The 22199-nt window shown below is 38.1% G+C and overlaps 1 long non-coding RNA gene across 1 annotated transcript; it reads left to right on the top strand.

The window, feature by feature from the left end:
- Window positions 1-5368: 5368 nt before the first annotated feature.
- On the top strand, window positions 5369-7933 carry LOC106016578 (uncharacterized). The gene is made up of 4 exons (XR_001189394.5): window positions 5369-5529; window positions 6315-6424; window positions 6659-6710; window positions 6981-7933. It is a non-coding gene; the product is annotated as an uncharacterized lncRNA (long non-coding RNA).
- The last annotated feature ends 14266 nt before the right edge of the window (window positions 7934-22199 follow it).

Here is a 22199-nt window from a genome sequence, read left to right on the forward strand (position 1 = left end):
ATACCTTCTTGGTTTTTAATGTATCTTTATTCAAAACATTTCCCCATCAAAATAAAGGTGATAAACTGAATTAGATATTTTCACTTCAAAAGGACTGAACAGAACTGTGTAAGGACTTACTTAAGAAGTTGTCCCAGAGCTTTTTAAAATGCAGCATTGGAAAACCGAGCATCTGTGGTATTATATTTCAGGGATGATGCAAGATTTTTCGACCTTTAAATTACAGCTTGTGCAAGCAGTACTCTGTTACTTAACTCTAACAGATTTGCAGATGTGTCCATCTCCAAGGTAATGGGCATTGCATTTCTGTCATTCAAAAGGCTAAGATTCAAAATAAGTCAAATAATGAATTAATACTCTCCTCTCATTCTCTAAAAGCCTCTAAATACTACTTGGAGGAATTCTATCAGATATAATAATAGATTTTTATAAAAAGACTCTGAAGAATTTACAGGAAAAAAAAAAAAAAAGGCAAGCTTGTTACCCTCTATTTTAGAAACAAAAGAGAAAAGGGGGCTTTGCTTGATCAAGTTATACAGACAAACACTGCCAAAGGTTAGTGTAAACCCAGTCCAAGGTCTGGGCCTTACTAACTATTATATACCTCTCTCTTTGCCCACCTGAAAAAAAAAAAAAAAAAAAAAAATCCAACATGAGAGTGCAGAAGGACAGACAGAAGAAAGAAAGGAAGGAAAGGAGGAAGGAAGGGAGGAAAAAAAGTCTGTTCTGGAAAGTTAGATTTGATAATATTTCATGACAAGGTTTGTTGGTATTTTCCTTTGACTATGAACACGTAGCTTATAAAAAGCTGCATATTTTTATAACTGATAATATCTGCAGTGATGCAAGCTAACATAACAGTTCTGTCTCAGGAATAATGGCAGAGTTCATTGAAAGGACATGATGATGTTACGTGTGTGCAACCACAGGGAAACACTGACTGGCATTTTCCCTTTTGACCTGACACGACAATGTTACATTCCAACTCAGCCTAAAAACAACACTGAATAAAATAATATGTAGCAAATAAAACCAAAAAGTGCCTCAGTGAAAAAGGACCATACTTGGAGCTAACAGCATCTCTTAAGTCTGTTTATTCTGTTGCCTCAAATCTGGCAGGCCCATGATCAATTAAAGGAGCTACAGTTAAAAGAAATGTTTGGTGCGAACTAGAAATGCTTTGTTTTCTTTTTTCACACTAGGACTCAGCTGACTTACATACCTAATCATAAGATGCAAGAATGTGACTCTGCCCTTCTTACTGTGTGACAAAATAAAAAAAAAATAAAATAAATAAATAAACATAAACATAAAAATAAGGGTGATGATAAAATTAGAAAGAGAAATCTTGGGAGCTTGGTATTATGCAAGTTATTCCTTCATACAGTTAAGTGGTATTTTTACACTTCAGCTTCATGATTTGGTGCTTGTGGCTGCAAGTTTACAGGAACAAATCACAAAGGAGAGTCAAGTTTGCATGGGGCAGAGAAACTGCTACCTCAGCTCACTGCTTAGGACCTCTTTGTACTGGATTGGAAATATTGGACTGCTAACCTGTTATTTCTGTAATTAAGGAAATAGTACCTGTTTTGCCAGGTTCTAAATGTGTTAGATGAAACAAATCTTCCAATCATGAACCTATCAGAAATACAATTGTCCCTGTTGAATAAAAATTTTCAGAATCTCCTACAGCTCCTCCATAAAATTCTGACCCTTGAGAAACTTTTGCTTTCCCAGAGAGGGCAGACAATGAAACTGCTGTCTGTGAAAAAGAAGCAAACACTGTTCCTCTACAGCAAAACCAAGAATTCTCTCTGTTTCCCAAAGCCAGAACAAGGATACTCCAGAAGAGTTTTGCAAGGGGTGCCCTCCTCACTTCTACTACCACTAGCTAAGCTGGGTAGGGAGAGATGACCACTTGGAGGTGCCCCCACCATGTCCAGAGGAGACTGTGGATCCAGAAGGAGATCCAAGGACATCCTTAAAAAACAAAGCCACCTGGTTATGCCTATATTGGTAGATTGGCACACAGACCGTGACACTGCTATTTTCCTATCTCTACTGATAAACTGCTAAAAAAGACTCTGGTATGTTTCTGGCCCTGACCAGCAAACAAGTTCCCAAACAAACCCTCAGCAAAGATACAGAGTAAGAAAAGGCCAGGGACCATTTCCCAATAGGCAGCTTGGGTGTAGCAAGCTTGTTTATGAGACTTCAGTGGCACAAACAACATCAGTCCATGCCAGCTGGCCAGAAGATCCTAGGACTACAGGATTTATGAGTACAGGGTAGCCCTTGTATTTCACATGTGGATGAGACAAAAGCTGTTAACATTTACTGCTAGGAATGGTATGAAATCAGTAGGATTCCTAACTTTAATAACATCTGTGGAGGGACCAGGAGACTTCAAGAGGTGAAAATAACAGCTTATAACCTGTGGGTGGATAAGGGTTGATGTTAATTTAAGTAGAAATGGAAGCAGGTGGAGTGCTTGCTCTTCTGAGGAGACAAGGGAAACTGGGTCCTCAGAAAATTTTGTGTATTTAAAACACATGGATTCTTTTACTTAACAGAGTTTGCAGGTGTGCTCAAGATTTTCACACTTCAAGATTTTTTTGTTCTACTTTGTATTTTGGTTCACTATTTTCCATTACTATGGGAGATGTGTGTATTACAGCAAGCTAAGACAGGCTTCCCAAGTCATAGGCTTTTGTTGGAAGTTCAAAATGCAGAGTAAACTCCCCAGATTGGTCAACTTTTTAGACAAACTGTTGTTAGGTATTGAGGGCTAATCAAGCAGAATGGAAGGAGCAAACATACTATATCACTTAGACTAGTATATCACTTAGATAAAAACGAGAAGGTAAAATGATTTAATTTTAAAAGGTGCAAATTAGTCCTAAACATAAATATGTATGTGTATAAATAGTATTACTGCCTATTTTCTTTACTCAAAAGAGAATATTGAGTCTATTTTTTGCAAAACTGAGGACTGCTTTTTAAAATCCTTTAAAATGGGTTTACAGTTTGTAGACAAAATTAACCAGCAAATTCAGTGGCAAAAGTACACTCTTTTAAATTATTTGAATTTGCTGGAAAGGCTTACCATGACTGAAGATGCAGTATGAAGTCAAATGAAATCCTCAACAGTTAAGCTGGCAAATTGTAATAATTGCTTTTTTTATTTTTTTTTCCTCAAAGAAAGGAGTGGTAATTTCATATCATTACACCTTTTGAGATTATCCAATTAGCCAGGTTACAAACCTGCTTCCATTCCCTTCAAAATTACTTTGAAACAAATAAGGAATATTTCAATGGCACTTGTAAATTAAGAAAAACATATTTAGACTCATTAGTTTTAAATTCCTTCCCTCTAGCATTCTTACCACAACTAAGTCAAAAGAGGATATTAGACTCACCCTTCTTTAGGAATTCATTAAAATAGATTAAACACTATATTTTGACTGTTTCTCTCGTTCTATCAGAAGATAAATTTAGTTTTGGTACACGATGAATCACTAAAGCATATTAGCAACTATTTCAGCTAGGTGTTAATTCAAACCCCAGAACAGAAAAAAAAAATAAAAAATAAAAAAATTTGCATGTCATTGAGCCAAAACTGATGTGGGTATTTTCCTTTTAAAGGGAGTGAAATAAAATGAATGTTGATTTCATCCTACGTTTACTTTCGCTGAAGTGTCTTCATTTCCTGCACAAACCTGTTCTGCAATGGCATTTGTACTACTAAATAACACGCTAGATTCTAATGAAAGATAACAGATCTTAAACCTTTTCTTACTGCAACATGAAATTGCTTCAGCCATTACCTCTGTGTTGATTAAAATGCCACACCCGTATAACAACTCGTGACGATGATTTGGAGTGCAGAGAACAGATCTATTTGGGGAATGGAAGTGCCCGTAAGCAGTTTCTGTTCCAACAGGAGTCACAAAAAATGGCTGATCTGACAAAGCTATCTTGAATGTGGGTTTTAATACAGACATAGGAGAGAAAAATCCATGTCCTGATTCACCGGTGCCACCTGACGCAGCACCTGCTGCCTTTGTGGCAGCATTGCCTCTGAGCTTGGCTCTGCAGGGATGTCCTCCCACTGTACCCCAGAGCAGAGCTCATCCTGACAAGTCTGAACCAACTAATGATTTCAAGCCACAGAAAGCCAAGGTGTGGAATGATAGCAGACTACACAGTAGTCCAAGTACCACAGATATGCCTGAGACATGTATGTGAAGCGAAAGATGAGCAGATAGGCAGCCTTTGGAAGCAATTAGTTTTTTCTCTTTCTAAAAGGGGCTGAAGAGGAAGCAGTATTCTGACAGTGTGCCCCTCAATATCCAACATTTGAGGTTTGACTGCCTTCTATCCAGACTCACCAGCCACTTTCTTGTTTGTTTTAACATCCTTTATGGGTTGACCTTCCATTCATATCCCAAGTATCCCCTGACACCCTTTCTCTGTCTCACCTGCCCACAGATCCCAGTCCAGTATTTTCTCTGAGAATAAGACTAACTGCAATGAAATAAGGTTATATAAGAGTAGCAATTCAACTTTATTTTTTCTCTAGGTACAGTGTAAGGTCAGATGTGAAGACAGTTGCATGAAGCAGAGACAGGGGAGGTTCAGGTTGGATATCAGGAAAAGATTCCAACACTGAGAGGATGGTCGGGCATTGGAACAGGCCACTGGCTCCCATAGAATCATAGAATGGCCTGGGTTGAAAAAGACCTTAAAGACCTATCATCCCTCCTGCTCTGGGTAGGGTTGCCAACCACTAGAACAGGCTGCCCAGAGCCACATCCAGCCTGGCCTTGAATGCCTCCAGGGATGGGGCATCTACAACCTCCCTGGGAAACTTATATTCCCTCACCACCCTCTGAGTGAGGCATTTCACCATTTAGAAAGACTATGTACATAATATTAAATCCAGCAATGTACCCAAAATTCAGGATGTTGCTGTCCTCATTTCTGGGTTCCTAAGACCTGGATTCACCTTACCTCTCTGGCCATTTTAATAATGTGCCTAGAGATTTTTTGGAGCTTATTAAGAGACTCAGATCCAGGGAGTGTCTCAGAGTTGAATTACTTTCTGGAAATGCCCCTGGGGACCCATTAGGGTTCCCAGACTTGGGTGCATGCCCAACCCAGCACTAAGACATGCAAGACACCCAAGAGAGGCTCTATTGTCTGTCTTGATTTCCAGGTGAATGAGGTACAGGTGCAGAAGACAGAAGGGAACCACCATGTTCTCTAGCAGCTCTCCCCTATCTGGGCAATCAGGGAGGGGTACAGGACTGCAGGGCACACTAATTTATCTCCCACGACTGACTATGTAGGTGGCAGACAGCACTTAGTTCCTAATGTAGGCACTCTGAAGAAGCCAAAAGGGATTGGGATGAATAGATGCCTTAGCTTTTATCAGATCTAGTCCTCCACTAGATTGTATCACCCAATTCTGTATCACTGCAGAATTTTCTCTATTTTCCTGCCTTGTACATGAACAAACACTTCAAGGTATCTGAAGGATTGTGTTTTCTTCTTTTGTGTATTTAAAATATAATAGTTGACATGCATACATAGGTGTGAGTCAGGGAGCCATGCTTCTGCATACAGGCTACAATGCATTTTTTAATGTATTACTTTTTTAAATCATTATTATAATATTGAGCTTAAGGACAAAGAATTAATAAATTAAAAAAAATCACCGAGTTACATGTGGCATTAAAATATGAATGGTTGCAAGCAGGTTTACAGAGAATGTTGCTACCTTAACTCACTTTATATTGTTCTTTAAATTCTTGTGGGTGGGAAGAGGATTTTGAAAACAGTTTCTCACAACCTTTTTTTTCCTTTTTTTTTCTGTTGTATCAATTATCTTGATATACTAACAGTTTGGAAATGAAGATTAATAAAGATTCAAAACGTTATTGCTTTACTAACAGAGAGCTATATTTTGGGCAAAGTTTTGGAAAAATTAGAGATGTCATTTGCAAGGTTTCATCTTACAAAAAATAATTGTAAGAAGTTGTTCAAAGATGAGATCTCGACCATTCAGACAACTAAAGCCTGTAAATTTCATGACATTCCTGAAGACCAATTCACTTCTAATGTTCAGAATGATGAAGAAGCCTAAATAAATTGTCAAATATTCCACAATGGAGCTACTGAGAGTTTCAGAATTGTAATCAGAATCATGTATTAATGAGGCTGTTGAAATACATGGTAATGTGAATGAGACCACAGTGGCATGAAAGGCCTTGTACTGACTGACTGTTGTTCTGTTTGTTTAAATTTCATAGCAGTATTGTTGAGACGTGTGATTCTGCAGAGAAAAAGAATAATAAAGCTGACTTTACAGAAAGAAGCAAGGCACAAAAAGAGCCATAGATGACTTGTTGCGCCAAATCAGGTAATGTGTTTGGCCTGGTGATGTTCAGCATTTATGCTACATATCCTAACATAGTAGTCAGTTTTTCTTTCAACACTTGCTCAATGCAGCACCCCTAGGAAAATAATATACAACCTTTTCCACTTCAGTTGTATAGGCAGAGAAAGTCAAGACATAGTGGCAAGGGCATGAAAGAACTCTTGAACCATCTTGAGGGATGATTTGTTTCATCCTCTGCTCTCTGCTCCTTCCTAGCTTTCCTCCAGCTGAGGTACGGTGAAAGTGCAGTGCCCTGACAGACCTTTTGGTAAGCACTTGTCAAACTTGTCCCAGCCACAGTGCATGCTGACACTGCAAAATGTTCTCACCACTCACTTTGATTTTTTTTTCTTATCTAATTTAATCCCATCCTGTAAATTCTGCCTCTTAGAGCAATAGACATAATGCCACTGAATAATAAGAGAAGGAATATTAATAGCTATTTATTTTTATACCGATATTAAATAGATGTTAATAGATGTTATCTTATTAAATGATTTCTCTACAAGTCTGGTGTTTACATATTTATATTCCATAGGCACATGGAAAAACATTGTAAATGTGTATGCTCCTTTGGACCAGGAGAAATGAAAATTAGCAGAAAGAGGGTTTCCAGTATTGCAATGAAGACTGTGACCTCTGGGTTTCCTAGAATAAACGTGCCCACTTTCACTTTGAAGGTTTGCCAGATGCTAGGAGTGAGTTAAAGCACCTAGAAGCACAGGTTCTGGGTACATCTGAGCTGCCAGCTGGGGCTGCCTCTATTGCCCACATGCACTTGCTGATCATTCATGGGTTAGGACAGCTTGGTTTCCACCCAGCTCAAACATGGAACTGATTCCCTGATAAAAGCTTCTCAGGGCCTGCTCCAATAAGGGTTGAGGGTGAATCAAGACAACTCTCACTGACTCTATCCTGCCCAGCCTTTGAACACCATCCTACCAGGGGGTGAGCTGTCATAACACACAACTCCTTAGGCAAACACACCCTTGGCATCACGCACAAATACACCAGCATTAGAGATGCTTGTGAGTAAATGACTGCAAGGGATAGCTGCTGTACCAGCAATATCCAAATGCTACATGCTACAGATAGGGCTGGGCTGCTCAACGGGGAGTGTGGCAAGCTGTAGGACACAATTCACTTGTTAAAGGATGGAAAATACGTGTACATCCCTGCAGCAGATGGTGGCACCAGCACAGACACAGTCATGGTATCCCCACTGGATCCTTACAGACAGGTTGTGCACAAGCCAGTCCTGGAGAACTGGTATCAGCTAGCCATGTACTGAACATCTTTACACATTTCTTTTTTTTCTGTTTTTGTTTTGTTTTGTTCATTTAATCACTGAGCTGGCTTGTGCTGAATGGCTGAATGCTGTAGATCAGGTTTGCTTAACCACCAGCATTGCTCCAGGGCTTCACGCTGTGCACAGATTCCTGCACTGCACAGTCTTCATGTTTGGTGACTCCTCCCTAATTCATTGTCCACTTTCACCCCAATGCCTGTTTCTATTTTCTGTGCTTTTTGTGGTTTTGTCCAAATGCTTTATTACCTGTATTTTCCAGGTTCCCAAAATAGCTTTGTTATTTTTTTTCTGTTCTGCTAAATTTATCTTGGTATTTTTCATGTCAGCTCTGATGTTTGCAATACTGTATCTCATAAGAATACAAACAGATCTTTCAAGGATTATTTTTTTTTAGATCCTTAGCAGCTATTATCAGATGATAACACTTAATCCCACAGAAAACTAGTAGACATCTCCTGAATTCAATATTTGATCTCAAACTGGTACTTTCAGTAGCTTTATGAGATGTTTTTCAACCTTTGTGACAGAAGGTGTAACCAATTTCATTTGGACTAATAAAGCTGCCCAAGCTTTAAGCAGGAGGTTGGACTAGAGACATCTTGAAGTCCTTCCCACCTGAATTATACTGTAGTTCTGTGGCTGCAAAGGTCTCCTACAGACAATAATTAAATATCACATAGTATTACTCTCATAGATTATCTTATTAAAATTGTTCAGGTTTATCATTTACCTGGTTAGCACAAAGACTATATTTCATCACTTGTAGTAGTAATAGCTGACAGCGAGATCTGTAGCTCTGGCTTGTTTCATGTACTCTTTGCTATTGTGTAGACACTAGAGCACATTCATACTCTCATTCTTTGCCTTCTGTCTCCTAGCAACTCCATCTGCTGCCTTATTTTGTATGTTGGAAGTACAAGTCAGATTTTTATTATTTTTTTTTTTTTTAGTTAGGAAAAAGCTGCTCCTTCCCTGCTTCCAGCCTAGTTTAACACATTGCTTTATATTTAAGATTCTGGAAACCTTTTTCAATAAGTGACATTCATTTCATCCTGTCCTCTGTCACAACCAGACCCTCTTTTCCACAGATCTAGGCTAGTCTTTTATCCATGGGTTCTTGGCCACACAGGAATTTTAGTGACTATTAATATTGGCAGTTCTCTCCAAGACTTGTTAATCCATCTTCTGTTTGGGGAAATGTTTCTGGTGTTTTTAACCCCTATTGTTTGGCCTTTCATGAGCTATAATTAGACATTCTCTGGCATCCATAATTCACACAAATCTCTATTACTCATTCCCTGACACATGACATATTTCCTTGCCAATGTTTGTGGAGCATGCTGTGAACTGAGTGGCACTGAGAAGTATGTAATAAAAAATGCTTATCCTGTATATTCCTGTCAGTTACACACCCATTAAATTTAACTCATCCAGCTCCACTGTGATATTTGTATCCCTGACTACAAGTGATTAACTGCCACAGCAGCATAATCTCTTATCCGTCCAACAGATAAAATGTCACGTATTGGGTGATGGGTACAAAAAGGAAGGAAAAATGAGTCTGCTCTTAGAAGATGTGAGAGTGTCACAAGAGAACACCAAAATATTATGGAACAGTTTGCCTTTCTTAAAACATTTGGCTATTTATATATGGAGGGGTGAGTTTTATCTGAAAAGTAAAAGAATAAAACCTAAGATTTCTTTGTAGCCCAGAGAAAAATTATGACAACTTTCAAGTATTTGCAATTGAGGTTCAACATGGCTAAGTACTGGGTCCTGCACTTTGGCCACAACAACCCCATGAAGTGCTACAGGCTTGGGGCAGAGCAGCTGGAAGGCTGTGCAGAGGAAAAGGATCACCCAGAGGGGGTGCTGACTGATGCTTGCCTGAATGTGAGCCAGCAGTGTGCCCAGGTGTCCAAGAAGGCCAGTGGCATCCTGGCTTATATCAGGAATAGTGTAGCCAGCAGGACCAGGGAGGTGATCGTCCCCCTGTACTCTGCTCTGGTGAGGCTGCACCTCGACTGCTGTATTCAGCTTTAGGCCCCTCACTACAAGAAAGACATCAAGGCCCTGGAACATGTCTAGAGAAAGACTACAAAACCGGTGAAGGGCCTGGGACACAAGTCCTGTGAGAAGCAGCTGAGGGAACAGGGATTATTTAGTCTGGAGAAGAGGAGGCTCAGAGGAGGCCTTATTGTTCTCTACAGCTACCTGAAAAGAAGGTGTGGGGAGCTGGGGGTAGGCCTCTTCTTGCAGGTAACTAGTGACAGTACAGGGAAAGGCATCAAGTGGCACATGGGGAGGTTCAAGTTAGAAATGAGGAGACATTTCTTCTCGGAATGAGCAGTCAGGCATTGGAATGGGTTGTCCAGGGAGGTGGTGGAGTCACTTTCCTTGGGTGTTCAAAAAAGTTTGGATGTGTTGCTTAGGGACATGATTTAGTGGGTGACATTGGTGGTAGAGTGATGGTTGGACCAGATGATCTTGGAGGTCTTTTCCAACCTTAATGATTCTATGATTCTGTGAATAGAATCAGAACTAGACCTTTTGTTTTAGAGGTCACTGGCTCCATAGTCTGAGTGTTCTCTTCAATATCTTCAGTCATTCCATAGTTTGTAATTTTTAAGTAATTTAGTCATCTCCTGCAAAGCTACTTCACTGATCTCTATAACCACTTCAGGTAGTATCTTTTCTAATATCAGCAAAAAAATATAGTTATACTGCTCATTTCTGTATTGTAATTTGTGCCTAAATATTGAAAAGACATGTTCAGAGGGAAAAATTGGCTTTCCTTATTGAATCCAGGTTAGATTGAAGCCTAAACCAGAATACAAAACAGAAAATCAGCAAGTTTAATATGTGGAATAAAAATGTTGTTGGTGGCAGTTGCTTGCTTTTTTTTGTGAATATTCATGAATTTTCAGCATTATAAATTGTCATTCTTAAGAATATCTCTTTTGAGCCATAGGACTGAGTTGTGACACTGAAGCTAAATCAATGATGAATTATAACAGTTTTAGAAGAAGAGATTAAAATGCAAACATCAAATTGCAAAATGATATAGGGAACTTCCTCTATACCATGTTCACAGTTTAGCTGTAGTCCAGCCAAAATATTTATTTCTACTACTGTATATATAACTCCTTGAAAGGTAGGGCAAGTTTCACAAAAATCCATGTACATGTATTAACGGTGTTCCTAAGGTGTCATAGAGACTGCTACTGCAGGTAGCAGGTAACTGCTATCTGAAGGCAGCTCAGATGGCACACATATTTTGGCAGGCACAGCACAAAATCATCTCTTCTCAGGTTTCACTCTTCTGAGCAGACCAAGGGGTCCCTGTCTTGCACCTTTCCTTGCCCTGCCTCTGCCAGTGTCACTCTTGGTAAATTGATCCATAACATGTTTTTAATGTTTTCTCTTTCTGCCATTAGAAAGTTTATTTCAATATCTAACCTAACTTCTTGTTTAAACCTAGTATTTCTTATCTTAAGCACATGTATCAGAGAATAGCTAGATTTCCATCACTTTAGAAGCTGCTTTTTACTATCTGAACACATTTTCTTTACAATCTTCTCTTTGTTGACACAGTTCAATCAATCCTTCCTCACAGGCTATGTTTCCTAACCCTCTGAGTGATCTTGGTCAGGAATTAGTTTTGAATTATAAGAGATCTTAAAACAAAAGAGAAATAAAATAATAATTTAAAAAAGAGACAGTTTTCCAGGGTTTTGATTTTTAAAACATTCCTAAGCAATAACTAATGGCCAATGCCTAATAGCATCTATGATCCTTGGCATAAAGTCATGATGAAGTCAACCATAAAAACCCACCTCATTCCAAAATTCCCATGTGGAGACAAACTAGAAAATAGCCCCTCTGACTTAATGCCTTCTTGGGGTCTACTGAGGCTGTAACAAAGACAATAATCCCCTAATTTACCAGTGCAAAATGATGACAATGGGTTAATCCCCTAAGCGCTTCACCCATGTCACTGTAACAACCAGCAAACAAGCATGGAATACACTAGCTGTTTGTATTTACTCCTTTTGTAGTTGCCACTGGCAACAGGAAAATTACTATGTGAGAGTCATAATAAAATATATATTGATTTTAATCAGCAAAGAATATATTGTTTTGAAAATAAACAACCCTTGCAGTAGAAAGATGTAATGAAATATATGAGCTTTTTAATTTTTTTTTTCTAATTTGCACAGCTGCAGTCTTCTATCATAGTGAACTAAAAGAACAGTAAATAATAGGCAGCTGACACTTAAATCATTATATATCTTCTAGTTTTCAGCTCAGCATCTGCTGCATCATTTCTCAGACTTCAAAGTATTTGGGAAGAAAGACCAAGGAAAAGAAAAATGCACCTTTTCAACTGAAAGCATGCATTTTTGAATGACAAAGGACTATAGGCCATATTCCATTGCTATTGCACAATGGAAGGACACTATGAAACTGTCTCTTAATTTAAAGAAAAGCTACCTCTACAATAGCAATTTGGAGGCAGGGGGAGGTTAACAGTTACAGGAAAAAAGAAGTTTGACTGAAACCCCAGTGAAAATTAAAGTATCCATTTTTCCAAAAGAAATAATGTTCTGGTGCAGACAAGCTGTTTCAGAGTGTGATAACACCCTCAGGTACCAGTTCGGGGAAACAGTTGTCTTTCCTGTGCTACACTGATTTTTGGTGCAAGAGGAGAGTTCTGATTTCAAGAATTTCCTCCTTAAAATGAAAGGAATTTTTCTCATGGACTTATGCCAATCAGGAGAAAAAGACCATGAAGTAATAACAGCATTAAAGCAAAGAGAAGATAAGACACAACAGCCTGAATACTTCTTTACTTATCATCCCTTTCTTTAAAATGAATTAGTCATTGCTAGTATATTACTAGCCATTGCTAGTACAGGCTGATAGCCATCAGCTTGTAGAGAAATTGACATTCCATGCATATCTGAATAAACCCATTATATTTTTCTAGATTTTCTCTATACTTGGCAGAACTTCTATAAAGGACCAGACTTTGTCCCCCATCATCAGAAAAATCAATACATTTTAGTTTAGAATCAGATCAAAATACTGTGGTTCAAAACAACCAGAACTGTAAAGTCTTATCTAAAGACTTCCCTTTGTTAGAGGAAGTTACACAATTTTTGAAGGACTTTCAAAGCCTTAGTACCATATTTTAAAGGGCTGAAAAACTATAATTCTACTGAAGCTGCACTTCTAACCACTAGACTCTGTCTGTCCATGCTGCCTGTTAGCTACTCCCTGCCTCTATTTTGGACATATTTAGCCAAGATCGTTTTGCTCTTTCTACAAACGTGCCCCTGGGCTAACCACAGGCATTCTGTCAAGCCCTAACTGGTGCAATGCATCCAGAACCACCAGTTTGCACTGAGTTTTAGGGAAAATTGATGAAGTTACCTTGCAGAGGCATGGGGACACTTTTGCTTCCTCCTAATTGCCTTTTGACAAAGGAGAAGGGTACCACTGGAAGTTCTTCTAGCCAGACAAGAGAGGCTAGGTCACAGATGGAGCAAGTGCCTCTCACAGAAACTGATTCCTACAAATTAAAATCATGTCTCAAAATCCATGCTTGTTTGCTAAAATATAGTTGGAGGGTGATTCAGCTGCATTAGGTGATTTCGGCTGCATTCTCCACATGCCTCAAAACCATTTCCATTCTTTACACAGTACGAAGGCTATCCTGGAAAGAGGAAATACACTCAAGCCTTCCTATTGAATCTTTTCTACCTCGAATAAAACAACTGAAATGTGACAGGGACAGGCAGATAGCACAAGAATGAAGCCTGATCTACAGTGTTACTCATTACTCTGGGTCCTAGTTTAATGAAAGTACATCTTGTAACCCAGGATTAAATTACTGTTTGTTGTTTGTTGTTGTTTTTGAAAATGCATTTCCCCCCATATTTCTTACTGACTAGCTGCTTACTTTTCTTGCTTGTTTTATGCTCCCCATTCATAATCCCTGATTCTATACACACATACATACACACACAAACACACACACATGCACAGACATAAATACCTCCGCAGGTGTGCATGGTACCCTCATCCCATGGTGCTATGGAGGGATTTTGCTAGGCGGCAATATCTTTACAAGGTACATATTGTAACAGCACATTTTTCTGTGAATTTAGCCCCAGTATAGGAAGCTAGTTAGATGCTTTGCAAAATACTAGTCATGTTGCTTGGTTACAGCACACAATATTTAAGAGCTTGGACAAAATAGACCTAAGCAACCTTTTGCAAGAAAACACCTAAAAAAAGAAAATCAAGCTACAACTGAACCACAATTCTAGAATGATACACACTAAATCCTATAGAAGATAGTATTTTTTGCCATTAATTTCAATAAAACAAGGTTTTCATATTACATGCCATGTTGACAAGTTACTCCGTTGGAATGAAAGTTAATTTCAGAAAATTGTTAATTTGCAAATTGACTTGAAAACTGTGAAGCACGAAGTCCATTCCAAAAATATTTGAGGATTTTTTCTCCCAGTGTGGCAGGACTTACCACTCCTTTTCTTGTGATCTGTCTTCCACAGTAAAAAAAAAAAAAAAAAAAAAAGATGTTTGGAAATCAGAATTCACTCTTATGGTGCTAAATAAATACTGATGATAAGGAATGTAAAATCTTCCATTTTGACAGCCTAATTTATACCGTTAATTTACTACATTTTAATTATGAAGTATCAATATACTACACAAATAAAAGGGATGTTCAAACCCATACAAATATTGATAAAAAAAAAATTCTGTCTGTTGCTATGATACTGTACTCATTTTATATTCCCAATTTGGTTATAATAATGTTTGCTCTGTTGTTTTCTACAAAAAAGGAAAGACAAAAAACGAGTAGTTTTATTTCCTCTTCTGTTTAAGAAGTGCATAAACAGATTCATTACACTTTTCACACTGCCTTTTGTTAGAATTACAGGGCTGGGACATCACCTTGGAAATGAGCATTGGGTATGTTGGCTTATTGTTTTTAGCCTAGTTATGAAAACACTGAAAAGAGAATAAAAAACATTTATGTATAGGCTCATAAAATGAGGTATACATGTCCTATAGGGAAAGAGCACAAAAATGGTTAATGATGGACCTAATTTCCTTTTCCACCTATGCCCAAGCTGACAATAAAAAGCAGCTGGTAGGGGAGCCAGGTGTGTGACTTGGCTTGGAGGTATTTTGGTCTTGCAGATTAAGAGGAAAAAAAATAGTACAGGGAGAACTACTGAGGAGGGAAAATAAATAAGGGACAGATAAGGTTTTTATTTGTTTGTTTTTGTCTGTTTGTTTTTAGTCAATTCATTTGGAGCTCTTGCCCTATGGTTTGAATCAGGTTCTGAGGCTGTCTCTATATATACTATCCTGCAACAATTTTAAGGCAAGGTAGATTGATGCACCTGCTTCTGGGGGTAGGTGATGGAGCTGCTTTAGCCTGAGAAGTAATGTCTCTGACTACACAATCCCTTGTCCCTCTTGGGGAGGGAATGTGTTGGGGACTTTACAAATATATGGTACGGTTCTGGCTTTTGTGTGTTTTGCTCCTTTCTTCCTCTGCAATGGGAAAACCTTGACTTTGTTGTCCTCTTCAATGATTTCAGGAAACTCTAGAGGGTGAAAAGTAATAAGCAAAAGGTCTGTGCAGATCACTACAGGAATGAGGAAAAAAGAAGTCTGAGAGGGTGTGGTGGTCTTGGAGAGGAATGAGGGAGTCCATGTCTTTTTGCAGCATCTCAAAGCCCTTTATTCTCAGAACATATTGGTCCTATCTGTAGTTTTCTTGGAGCCCTACATACCTTTCCCCACCCTCTCTTAACCACATGGGATTCCACTAGCTTCCTAGAAACCTGCTTGTCCACAAAACCTGTCTGCATTGCCAAAAACTTGAACTTATTTCTGGTCCCTAGCCAGAAGGGAAGCAGTGGCTTGTGAGATAAGGGAGCAATGGGCTAACAAGCATCAGGAGTGGAGAAGTCAAGGCTGACTGTAAAATAGCCCAAATTATATGATGGGGTTTTGCAACTCTGTATGCCTTGTTGGATGGGGATTAGTCCTCCTGAATCATATTGACGCAAAGTATTGTAGGTAGCTATGATAAGCCCATACAGTGGTGACATTGTGCATGTTGCTGGTGCTCTTTTTGTAAATACAAATTTGAGATTTATTTTTTATTTATTTATTTTTTAAATAATGGGAGCACCAGGAAGTATGCAGGAGGACACCTAAACTACATGGGAGATAATCCTGGGTAGTGAGTACTTCTGTAGTTGTAGCAGCGGGTTCACCTTTCAAATGACCATACTTCCAGAACAAAGCTGCTGTCTAAAATGGAGAAACGTATGGTGTAACTATTCCAGCATAACAGTATTAGCAATGGGTCGTTAAATTCTCAACATAAGCTCAGGCAGTTGTCCTTACAAATCTATTGCCAACCTGCACTGCATATAATAATAAATAAAATTTTGTCCATCGGTTGTTAGGCGATCGATGTAAAGTGCATCTGACAGAGTTGTGGAGGACTCGCTGACCATGTTCTCAAACACTTATGAGTATCCTGAGCTGAGGAACTACGTATTTGTGAATAATAGGTCAAGCTTCCTCTACTCACAAGTGCCCTTTCAGTAGAGACTAGAGCAGGAATAGGATTAATTATTGGGGTCCTTCACGGATGCTTCATTTAGCTCACAGCTCACCACCTCTGACAGCAGTGTGACTGCACCTGTCTTTAACACAGGCTGTGCTGCCTTTTAATACAACATACATGTATGTGTCTGTTTTAGAAAGAGATACAGTTTTGTTGCTTTAACTGCTTGTCAAAACAGGAGAGAACTTTATATATGCAAAAAGCAATATTGTTTCTTCAGAATGATGCTTAACTTTCATTTCATAGAAAATCAATAATACAAAATAAAAAAATAAATCAGAGGTGGTTTTGGGACTAATCCAGAGAAAAAAGTTAGATGCCTAAAAGTTAAGTGAACAAAATGTCTCTTGAGAATGACCTGCATTGTCACTGTAAAAGGAGATGTCTCAGGGTGGAATTCAAAACAGATGGCATGCTAAACAGGAAAATGTCTAGACTTAACCAAAAGACATCTAAAATCCCATCATTCTCTAGAGCTCAGGGCCTTCTGATGTGCATAATATTCTCTTCAAAATACAGGTTCACGTCCTTTCTTTCAGAGAACTCTGTAGGATTGCAAATGACTTTTTAAAGGGTAGTAGATTAAGTCACTACCCAAGGTTCTGTTCCATACTTATCTAACTGCTAAAAGTAAAATGATGTCAGTCTTAGAGCACAGAAGTCAGATTTTGCATCTCCAGTGATCCTTCTGATCATTATATGTTAAAATGATTTTTTTTTTTTCCCTGCAATTTTCTGCTTCCCCAGTGTTTTGAATGGCTTCCAGGTTTGACCTGGAGCAGAATACAGCCTTCTGTTCAGACATTGCCTTGCAATCCAAGATTTGAACTCTTTCTGATATGTCATTGAATCCAGGCCAGCAGGATGGGGTATCCTTTCCTAGTTATGGCAGAAAGAATCCCACCTTCTTATAGATGTGTTCTAGAGAAGACATTTTCAACTGTGCTTTCCAAGGATCCTAATTCATTACATGCTTTGGGATTGCTGTAAAAGCTCCTTTGGGATGTGCATTCCTTGAAGGACTCAGCAGCAGAGAGGAATGCCTGCTGTCTGGCTCCCAGTCAATCTTTGGTGGAGGGAAGAGTGAGCTGCTCAGAAAGGGCGCTGCTGCCTGTCCTCACTTCAAGCAGTTCTTTGAAGAGTACAAGTGAGTGTTTAATCTCAGCACTGGAAGAAATTGAGGGGTTTAAGCTTAAATTCCACTGGTACACAAAATGCAACAAGCTACCACAGATCATGCACAAATGAATTTCAATTATAGTGAGTTGTATTCTTTCAGGATGGTGCAAAGGGCTTTCTCAAAATTCCAAGAGAACTTTTGAATATTACAAGTGATGAATGTTACAGAAAAAGCAAGCAAAGTTTGGAAAGGTAGAGAGATGGACACCAGAAATATAGAGAGTCTTGTGTTGGTGGATACTCAATGGACAAGAGGCTTCTCCTCTTTAGGCCCAGTAAGGTAATAAATTCTGTTTCATGTAATGCATGCTGAAGCTAAAGAAAACCATTTCTAATCATGTGGTTTGAGGAAGGTCTAGGGCATAAGGAAAAATGTGTAGATATATGTGACGGTAGGCTTGTATTTCTAAATGATATTGGAAGATTTCCATTGAAATTGATTTATGGTGAAGGTGTGTGGTACATATCTATCACCCAAATGACTAACAGATTCAATTGTAGCTATTTCAGAACAAATCATCTATTTTGTAACTATTTCAGAACAAATCATCTTGAACGTGATGAGATGCAGTAAAATTTGTTACAAATGAAAGGAAGAAAGAGGCAAGCATGCAAATGTGCTCATAATGTAAGATTTATTCTTTGCAGAGCTACCTCATAATTCTGCTTCACTAGTAGTTGGCTACATTCATTTTGGTAATAAGATATACACATCACATTCTTCTACTACTGTATATTTGTCCAGTTCGTACTAAGACAAATATTCAGTACGGATTCAATTCATTTTGCGTTCGATTAATTCATGTTTTCTCATATCAGAGTACAAATACAAAGGCAGAGGAAATTAGAGTTTGAGATAAGACTATCAAGGTCAGATGGGTTAAAGAGCTCGTGTTTAAAATGTTTTCTTGCTTTGAAAGGCTCCATTACAACTTTCAACATCTGACATGATGGAGTTTTGGTCTCTAAACAGACTGCAGAGATGGTTAGAATTTGAAAATGGGATGGTAATCAGTGTGTGTTTTTTGTTTTTTTTTTTTAAACATAAAATCAATTTTGTTGCTATCAATTCTCTCTGTTCTGTGTCTCAAAGGCAATTAGGCAAGTAATGGTATATGTTTTAACTTATTGATATTTTAAAGGTGAAGTTGACTGGCTATCCCTCTTTTTTAATTGCAGCAAGAATATGCATATGCAGCATTTTCAGTTTTTAGAACAGAGTTTTAAACACATGCTTCCTCTCAGAGGAAGTGAAGCTGATGTTCAACACCCAAACATGGGCATTTCAGATATTCTATGATGTATGCCACATCCATGTTGGGTTGGTAGATATGCCACAAGTCCTGAGAGGCTACTTCATTTTGAGATGCCTGCTGGAAGACAGCTTGGATGCATGCTCTCATTTTTGTACTTTAAAAAATGGAGCCCTACCATGATTACAGACTTCTTAATCTGAGAACAAAATAAGCACCATTGAAAATGGTCATTTGTTTTATGGCCAAAGGGACATCAAACATGACTCAGAGGACAGGTGTTAGATAGGGATAGTTAGCTGTAGGCATCCTCCTGGTTGATTGATGTGGGTGATAGCAGTCCTCACCACTACAACAACCACAGCAACCACTATGGCAGGTTGCATTCATGCATTTTCTGGGAAGGCACCCAGGGGGGCAGGACTGAGGGAAGAAAAACAGGCAGTAACAGGGCTGTACTCAGCACAGTACTGTCACGTGCATGCTCAAGTTTCCAGAAATCCCATACAGCAATTTCTCTATTATGCAGGTAGAAGAGCTGATGTTATGTGCCTGGTCATTTTTCCTTCCTAGTATTCACAGTAGTAATTGGTCAGTATCATGACAGTCAGCATTTGCCAAGTGCGGCAATAAATAAAATATAAATTGAACCTTATTTATTTATTATTAGTGGGGTTAGTAATTCTGGAATATTTGCAATTGAGAACAGAATTCTGTTTCTTAGGACACAAAATAAGGTTATCAGTCACAGTACTTATATACCAGTTTCCTGGAATAATATCTTAGGACTGCAATATCATTAGCATTTATAACAATTAACTTTTATAACAATTTATATGACAGGATAATATGAATTTGTATTGACAGCATGAGTAACAAACAGGGAGAATGTCTGAAGCTTTCATTCTTAAATAAATTGCTCTGTCTTTTCCTAGACTGTTAATGTCAATAACTACCAAAACATTTTTGTATGGACTATTATTTATAATATTTTGTATGGGTAATCTCTGTGCTTTTGTGCTCATTTTTCCTTGAAACAGGACACTGATACCTAATGTTGACACCTGCTGTGATTTACTGGATTATTCTGCTAAGAAAAGTATAAAGGCTAAATCATTTACATTACTTTAAAAATATATATTTAGCAAATGATAAGCAAAAAGCTTCATGTGATACTCCCTAGGAAATTGTCTGTATTTTAACAACTTTAAATGAAAATAAAGAGACCATCTCATTTAACTCCACTGATTTGCAAACAGACTTTAGGCACTGTGTTACATCCTACACATTAATTTGGTCTTCTAAAATATTCATGGAGCTAAATTAAGTATTTGAAATCATTTCCATTTTGAGTCTTAATATGAATATTAAAATCCCAAGGCAACTCAGAACTTGCATATTTAAAACATCTTTTAAATTTACTCATAACTTCTTAAAAGTATGACAATCTGTTGGGTTAGAACTTGGAATTTAAAATGTAAACAGGCTGCTTAATATGACCTACATTTTAGTAGAAAATATCTGGATATATGGTTGGTCAGCTTGGAGATTAGCCCTATGAATCTTTTGTTTTCCCTGTTACAATCACAAAGAAATCTGCCTTACCTATTATATGAACCTGTGTTTTTTGTTTTGTTTTGCTGTTTGATTGTTTTTCCCCCAATTGAAATATTTATTGTATTTTATGCAAGATTTTTAATCAGATTACTAGTTGAAAATGCAGAGGAATCAGTACATGGGTTTCATTAAGGCCCGCTGACTGGTCAAGTTACTGGGACCAGCTATGTAGTTGGTTTTTGCACAAAGTGCACAACAGATCTCTCTTAGAAGACTGTTTACTTTAATTTCCAAACAATCCAAACAATCTTACTGCCCAAGTAGATTTTTAGGTCTGTAAATATATATATATATCCGTTTAAGTTCAAAACTTTTTTTAATCTTGGCATGAAAATATCTTAAATTGGGCATTCGGCTGCCTCTAACACTTGCTGTAGGACAGCAGATGCAAGCTTTGAAAAAAAAAAAAAAACAAACTAAAAATTATATGAAAATTATTTATGTGTTCCTTACCCACACTCCAGTTTAATCCAAGGTGATTTTGTTGCATGTCAGTAAGAACCCAGGACTGGGAAGCAGTGTGCAGCATTAGTTGTGTTTTTAATGCTGGAAGACTTCATAACAAACCTGCGGGGCAAATTCTGACAAACTAGACGAGATCAAGGTGACAACCCATTTCCCTGTATGATGGGTTTTTAAACTTCTACACCTTTTAAAAAGATGGCTAAGAACAATATGTGGCAATTACCTATTTATTAAGCTTGGCAAATATGCATATCCATTACTTATGAAATTCATTTCAGACTTCTGTGGTTTATACCACAGCACTAAAACTATTTGTTGTGAGTCTAAAATGTTAAAGTAAATTTCAGCCTAGTTGGATACAGTGTAGTTGTATGTAAGCTATACTTTTTACAGAAAAGCTAAGGACAAATAAAAAAAATAAAATATATCTTCTATGAGCAAGTATATGCTGTTGTGTACATTACACTCCTGAGTTCAAAAGCAGTACACAATGCAGCATCAGATTTGGTTCCCTTTGCCCTAAACATCTTCCAATGCTAGTCCAGCAGGTTTTGAACCCTACGCCAACATTTAGGACTCACTATGCCTACCTGAACGTCATTCCATTAAAACCTCATGCTATTGGGATTTGTCACAGCCTTTCCAGTATTTTGGACGCTTTCTATCAGAGCTGAATGCACTTGGAAGAAAGGATGTGGTCAGAGTCCAGCCTTGCAAACACAATGTGGCAATGAAGGTCAAGAAGATATAAGGCAATGAATGTACAGCCAGTCCTGCTTCACTTCTCCTTTCTCTACTACAGTTGCAACGCAGTGAACCTCTGCTCCTCTCTCACCTGAGCTCCTCTCTCTCAGCAGCAGAGGGTTAATTGAGTCTTCCCTGCAGCCAAGGCTCTGAAAAATGGGGAGTCTGCTTTTTGTTTAACACTACAATTTTGTCTCTGCGAGCAGAAATCCTGCTGCTGTAGGAATAGACAGATTTGAAGAACAACCTGATTACAAATAATATCTTCTCAGCCCAAGTCTGAAGTTCTTTTCTTCTTCCAGCAAACAAAAATGGCTATATATTTTGACCTTTCCAAAGTTAAATATCCCCCGATGGATTAAGAAAGAACTTTTATTTAACTTTTTACCCAAAGATCTCGTTCCCTGCATTCTTATAGTTTTTGAAATTAGCAGGAGTCTCTGAAACATCTTTAAAATGTTTTGTAATAAATCTGAGAGTGAAAAAGAGTGAAATTATCAT

This window comes from Anas platyrhynchos, chromosome 1 (genome assembly GCF_047663525.1).
Source record: "Anas platyrhynchos isolate ZD024472 breed Pekin duck chromosome 1, IASCAAS_PekinDuck_T2T, whole genome shotgun sequence".
Classification (NCBI taxonomy): Eukaryota; Metazoa; Chordata; class Aves; order Anseriformes; family Anatidae; genus Anas; species Anas platyrhynchos.